The following is a 7612-nucleotide window of genomic DNA, read 5'->3' on the forward strand; positions in this document are numbered from 1 at the left end:
ATTGAAAAACGTTCTTTACTCAAAAATATTTTGCATTGTCTGGACTGAGATCTGAAGTATAAAACAAAATATAATTAGCTTTTATGTAACGTACTATGTATGCACATTGCACGATCAGGAATGGATTTAGGCATGATGATAATCAATTATAAGTTTTAATTACAATAATGATTCATATTATTTATTTAATAAGCTTTGGATATGAAGCGTAAAACGAACCATTTTGTCGCTATGGATCAAGACATGTTGCAATTATTGGTGTAACGATGCAGTCATCTATGGACTATTGGGTAGGGACAGGGATCCAGAAATATCGATTTTGATAATGGGAATGAAGATAATGATGAAAATGATAAAAACGTTGACGATGGTCATGACGATGACGATGACGATGACGATGACGATGACGACGATGACGATGACGACGACGACGATGACGATGACGATGACGGTGACGGTGACGGTGACGGTGACGGTGACGGTGACGGTGACGGTGACGGTGACGGTGACGGTGACGGTGACGGTGACGGTGACGGTGACGGTGACGGTGACGGTGACGGTGACGGTGACGGTGACGGTGACGGTGACGGTGACGGTGACGGTGACGGTGACGGTGACGGTGACGGTGACGGTGACGATGACGATGACGATGACGATGACGATGACGATGACGATGACGATGACGATGACGATGACGATGACGATGACGATGACGATGACGATGACGATGAAGATGACGATGATTTTTGATAACTTTTATAACGACAAAGACGACGATGATGACGATTATGAAGATAAATTGATTAGTCAACACATGATCTGTAAACGTTAGTACGTACTTCCATCAGTACATCCAGGAGCTCAATCACAGATGGCTATCGACATGCTAAAAAACGTGCTAAGTATTTGAGCGATCACCACGAACAATCATGAACACGCTGAAGTTAAAGCGGTCGCGTTGCAAAACGCCATAGATAAGTTCCGTATCCGTAGTCCGTGGTCAAACGTCAAATCAAAAAAGTCAACACGCGTGTAATCTCGTGCCGGTTTGTTATTTCGTTTTCAAGTTACAAACAATTACTATGGCGACTGCTTTTCTTAACATTTGGCTTGCCGACCGCCGGCTAAATGCATCGAGAAAAATTGAAAGAAGGCGTGTGCGAGATTCAACCAATCCTCTTGAACTGACCGAAGTTGAATTTCGTTTTGTAACGCGACCGCGATAACTTCAGCGTGTTCATGATTGTTCGTGGTGATTGCTCAAATACTTAGCACGTTTTTTAGCATGTCGATAGCCATCTGTGATTGAGCTCCAGATGTACTATGTTTATTTTATTTAGCGAATTCGTTATACGACAAGTAAATTAAGTTTTAGGTGATTTCAATAACGTGAAGTTGATTAAAAATAAATATTTCATCCAATGGATAATTGAATAAAACACGTGTTTCACTCTTAACAATTTACGATATTCAATTTATTCCTTGCTACGTGAAACATCAAATGGAAATGAACGGTTTGATTTACAATAACCAACCACAACATGATACCAGACGTAATTATCAACTGTATAGGCACCAGAAATATGCCAACTATTAATAATCCACTTCATCGGACGATATTCCAGTTTCAAATACTGTTCAAAATCCATTTAAAATACAATACCAATGGTTTGCGCAATACCTACGTATATAATTAGCCAATTCTAACAATTCTTTCGATTAGAATCAAAGTCAAATTCGAAATTAATATATTTTTTAAATAAACATTTAATTTTTCAACGGTTCTTCAAAAAAAGATATAGTTTTAAATCACATTTAAAGCATCAAAAAAATTTTTTATACTAGAATTAATAAACATTGAAACGGATGGAGAACATTTTTGAGACAAAAATATAATTAAGTGGCGGAAAACCTTTTCGGAAAGGGAATATTAAAGAATTTGTATTTCGTCGGTGATTTTGCAAAACCGCGTAACCCGTTTTTTTGACGAAATTTTTTGCTTAAATAAATTCGTTTTACGAAGTAAGAGCCGGTAGTTTTAAATTATAGCTATGTTTACTCTAAATAATGACAGTTATTTTTATGCTCTAGCAGTATTTTCGGTTGATTAAAATCGCAGGGATTAATTCGGTTGATTAAATTAACAGAACGCTTTTTAGGTTCCTCTGCCCAAAAAAATATATTAATAGTTACGCGGTATTGCAGTATCACCGACGATTTGGCGGTTTGTGATCAGCCATTGATTGTTTGTGTTTACCATACTGCCTATGTTATATTGATTTATTTTTAAATTTATTCACAAATAATTTACACTTATCATTGGCTGTTTTGAGATGAAAAATTATTCTCGCCTCAGGCGAAAATTAAAAAAAATATAAAACGGGTTGTGGTCCTGTGGCTAGTGTCTCGGACTCACAGACCAAAGGTCTGTGGTTCGAATCCCTCTCTACCCCAACTTGATTCCCTTTTTCTAATAGTGAGTTATTTACAACCCAGCCCCTTAAAATTAAATATTTGGGTAAATCATAAGAACGCAAATATTTCTTTAAAAAAATATATATATATATATTTATATATATGTACCAGCGGACCGACAAACATTGTCCTGCCCAAACGTTGTCTTGCCTGCTTTTACCTTGGAATAAGACTTTTCATTGAGAAGTAGGTACCTAGGTATTTGTTTATGGTTATATTCCAAAACATAAAATAATTCGTTTTCAAATATAGATTATTTTTGCAAATGTCAAAAACACCAAAAAGGGTGCACTTAATTATAAATGCAATTTTCAAAAATTTATTGAATATCAGATAATAATAATTTTAGTATCACAAAAAATCCAGTTAAAAGAAATAAACGATAAGGAATGTAAGAAAATAATCTGATTGGAATGATTGTTGTTTGTAAACATTCAAAAATAAACTTTTTTTAAACACAAAAAACAACATCCATCCATTTTTTTGTTGTGCATTCTCTTCGAATGCAACTCTAGTAGGTCGATGAAAAAAATATTTATGCTTCCATATTTTTTTTTACAGATTCGATCGAAATGTTTTTATATCTACGAACACGCGCAGCGCAAAGATCTACATTTCGTTGAAAACCGCACGTAAATCGGTTACGCCGTTTAGGAGCTCAGTGACATCACACGTACAGAAGAATTATATATATAAAGATATATCTCGCATTCAGCCATGTTTATAATTATTTGGAGATACTTAAAATACTGTTGAATAATTCCTGTTAAACAATTCGTGAAAACTTCCACTTCAATGGTGGATTCGTAAATAAAATCATTTTAGGAAATACGACGCATACTGTTATTATTACGTAGTACCTGTACTGTTAGGCTTATTTCACACGGATCGTGCACATCGACACATTCATTTCATTATTCCCTTTCCGCATCTAATGGTGCATAGGGCTCTGAATTGGTACACCAACCGCAGCGTATCCTGATCATTTTTGTAAAAACACAAATATTTTATATTAATCATGTCGGAAAATCCGTCTGAAACCTCTTGCATGGTAGGCAAACGCGTTGATCATTAGACAACGAAGCGAACAACACATCAACACGGCACGGTAAAATTACTTAAGGTTTTGAGTTTGTCCAAATTTTTGTAGACCAGGACTGGATTCAACTCCCTGGGGAGCTGTTTGTATAAACGTATGTTATGTATGTTAGTATGAACATATTACAACAGAGACAAAGAACAATTTAGAGAAGGTAATATAGATGCCCAGACGTATATATTACCTTATCTTAATTGTTCTTCATCTCTGTTGTAATGTGTTAATATAAACAGCTCCCCAAGGAAGAAAATCCAGTCTACAAAAATTGAGACAAACTCAAAATATTGTTGATAAATCAACCTGGTTCATGAAGAAGTATAGAAATTTATAAAAATAAAACTTTCAGGCGTTGCCTAGTATGAAGGTGAAATAATTCAATTAGATAAATCTCTCCCGCATAAAAAAAGGTTTCAGATCTTTAACTTCACAAACATCGACAGATGAATGAATTGAAGGAATATATGTTCAAATATGGGCAGAATGGTGAATGTTGCAGTGTGTAATGTAGCCACTTAAACCAGCCAATGACAGGTCATAAGCCCTGTAGATGCCTAGACTTATTTATTACCTTCTCTCAATTGTTCTTCATCTCTGTTGTAATATGTTATTTACCCAAGGAATTGATTTGTATCATATTAAAAATAGATTTATTTATTGGATTGATTGGCTTAGCCTCTGCCAAAAATATTTTTTTGTCCGGGCGGAATGAAGAATATATTTCAGTTTGTAAAATATAATCATGCAAAAGGAACTTGAGTAGCCTGCCATGTTTGATGTTTTGGGCTAGATTCCCGGAATAATCGGAGTGAGATATTTGTTTTATGGGTGACTTTTCACTGGAGTATTGTGTTATAGTCCGTGGACTGGAACTTATTGTACGACTGATTAGTGATCACCTTGCCATTACCCATTAAATTATTAAAATACGCTGCAGTGCCCTATGCATCACTGTATACGTAAAGGGAAATGATGACTATCAAAATTCTTTAAAAAATGTGCTTAAAGACTTCACTGCAAACGCTGCTATAATGTCACGCTCCGATAACCCTTTCAGACCTGATTTAATTTCTGTGCATATAAAAAATATTTTTTATTCTGTATTACTAAAGACATTATTTAATGTTCATTTTTTTGTAAACGGTGGGTCTCAAACTAACAATCAATTGACAAAATTAATTTAACATGTGTTATCATTTTACAATATATGTTTATTCAATCAGTCTTCTATTCTGTGTACTCTTGTGACATCATAACCACATAGAAGTTTGAACAAAATGGTTGACTAATAATCGATCCACCCTAATTTAACCGTGTCGTGTAGGTCGGCACGACCCGTCTGAAATAAGCTTTAGACTTTACTGCTGTTTGCGTTCTGCTTTACATTAACTTTGTTTGTTTTGGCATAACGAACGTTTCGTTCGACAATTTGACAATTCGACAATGCAAAGTAATTATTGCTTTTCCCTACGTTAGATACCCTGTTCCGTAAATTAAATTTAATTACCGGCAGAGGGAGAATAATATGAGTTTGATGAATTTGCGTAGAATATTTAAATTCAAGAAAGTAATTTATTTAAATACGCATTTTACTGAATGCACACCGACATCACAATCCCACTCATTTCGATTGAAAACTCTGTTTAAAAGTACATTTCTGTTCGATTTCGGGTAGTTTTTAAAACTACTATTTCTATTAAAATACTTAAATTTGAGTCATAATTACTAAAAAAGGTTTAAAATTCTCTTTTGGTTAAATTTTTCAAGCTTTCTGTGACTTTTCACATTTTTATGAAAATCGACTAAAAAAATTAACAACTTGCCCACGGCAGACCGCACACCACATCGAGTAATGTATGGGAGCGAAGTATGGAATTAAAAAATGATGATGAAAGTAAGAGGAATGCTGTCGAAATGCGATCCCTCGGGCGAATGTGTGGTAAAACGATGTATGATAGGTGCACTAACGTCGAGATCCGTGAAGTGTGTATGGCTGAGACATGCTTTATTGACAGAATTAAGAAAGGGGTGCTGCGTCGGTTTGGACATGTAGAGCGAATGGACAGTGAAAGAACGGCTTAAAGGATCTACGATGCGAATGTTGATGGATGCAGAAAACGAGGAAGACCGAGAAAGACATGGCACGATCAAGTCCATCAAATACTTGAAGATGGACATGTCAAAAGTAGGAATAATCAACGTGCGTGCATGAGAAGATGTATGAATGTTGAGGAAGCGAGGTCTGTATGCCAAAATAGAGTGTTATGGCGTTCTATCCTCTCTGCCTACCCCTACGGGGAAACGGCGTGATGGTTTGTATGTTTGAATATTTACTAGAACGTTGAATGTTGGACACTGTGTCCTTAAAAGTTAAACTCAAACCTCCAAGAAAGACTACAACTTAAAAAACTTACAAAATATAATCTTAAAATCTCTGCATATAGGTTTGAAATTATATATAATGGGATGCTTGAAAGTATAAAAAATGAAAAAAATATGTTATCTAATGCAAAAAAAGATGTGTTTTTAATTGCAATAATGTAGATTCATAAATTTTATAAGTGCGTCGTTATGATGTCAAGTGTAAGTAAGTTGATTTTAAAATGTTTATTTTGCACCACAACAGACCAGGGGCGTGAGTTTACAACACAGAACACCTAGGCATGAGAAAAATCCCATTAAATTTGTGTGTTCTCACCGGAATCAAACTCGGAACCTTCCGTGCGTGAATTAAGCGTCTTGACCAGTACGCCACGGAGGCCGCCTAGTTAATATTAACTTAGTAAAGAAATAAAGCTTTTAATGATATTTATGCTGACAGGTCAGGAGTGCTGTAAATGTCTCGTTTTCTATTTTTAAAAATCTGAAAATATTCTCCATCTGTGTTAATATATAAATTTATTTATAATTTTTAATGAAATGTATTTAATCTTTTTTTATCTATCTATCCGATATCAGAAAAGAATGTTTAGAGGAAACGCGGTCTGACTTTTCTTCGTACAGACGTATTCTTGTATTTTCTCCTGGATCATAGCACTAGAGCAAAGATTTACACACTAAAGATATTTACCATTGGCGTGTTTTTTGTTTTCGATAAATTGTTTCTTATGAAAGCTGTGATCAAAAACCCAAAAAAACGCCCAGTTTTATGTGCTGTCTTCGGACGTACGCTACGTATATGAAAAATATTTTTGAAAAGCGGTAAATGTACCGGCACAGAAAGTTTTATTCTGACTCTTTCTTAAATAAACAACGATATCAGGTGCTCATTTAGCCGCCCTTTTTAGTTTATTTGTTAATTATGTTGTCAATGCGTTCTCTACCACAAAATTTTGGCTTTTCCCGACGATAATAAGATTCTTATAGTAACTTAAAATGTTAGTGACTGTCTTGCTCTACAATATGATATTGATTCTTTTCATGTCTGGTGCAAAATAAATAACTTTGAATTAAATCAATAAATGCAAAATAATTTCTTACCGTCAAACTAAAAAAAATATTACCTTCGATTATAAACTTAATGACAGAAACCGTAATAAAAAAAAAACACCCTCGTAATGTATGTTTTATAATAAAATATGTGTTAACCAATTAAATTCTAAGTTAATTTATTCTTTCTGTTGTAACTTCAATAAGAGATCTCGGGGTGATTCTAGACAACAAACTTAATTTTAATGAACACATTGACTACATCATAAACAAATCTCTTAAATTCTTTGGACTTGTTAATAGAGCTACATCCGATTTTGAAAATATATTAACTTTAAAAACACTTTACTGCTCATTGGTTCGTCCCATTTTTGAATACGCCTTCGCCTTCATGTGTTATTCATATAAATCGCATCGAATCAGTTCAGCATAAATTTATAAGAAAAATTGCGTTCAAACTAGGAATCACAAGAGATCACTATAACCGACATGGAACTTTTCGTGAATACATGCAGTCTCTCACAACGTCAATTTATTGCTGATTTAATTTGCATTAGTTTATTTGATGTCCCAATTATTCTCCAACAAATATCTCTTAATGTTCCTTCACGT

The sequence above is a fragment of the Micrasema longulum genome, unplaced genomic scaffold (genome assembly GCF_059751315.1).
Source record: "Micrasema longulum isolate JH-2025_06_02 unplaced genomic scaffold, ASM5975131v1 h1tg000646l, whole genome shotgun sequence".
NCBI lineage: Eukaryota > Metazoa > Arthropoda > Insecta > Trichoptera > Brachycentridae > Micrasema > Micrasema longulum.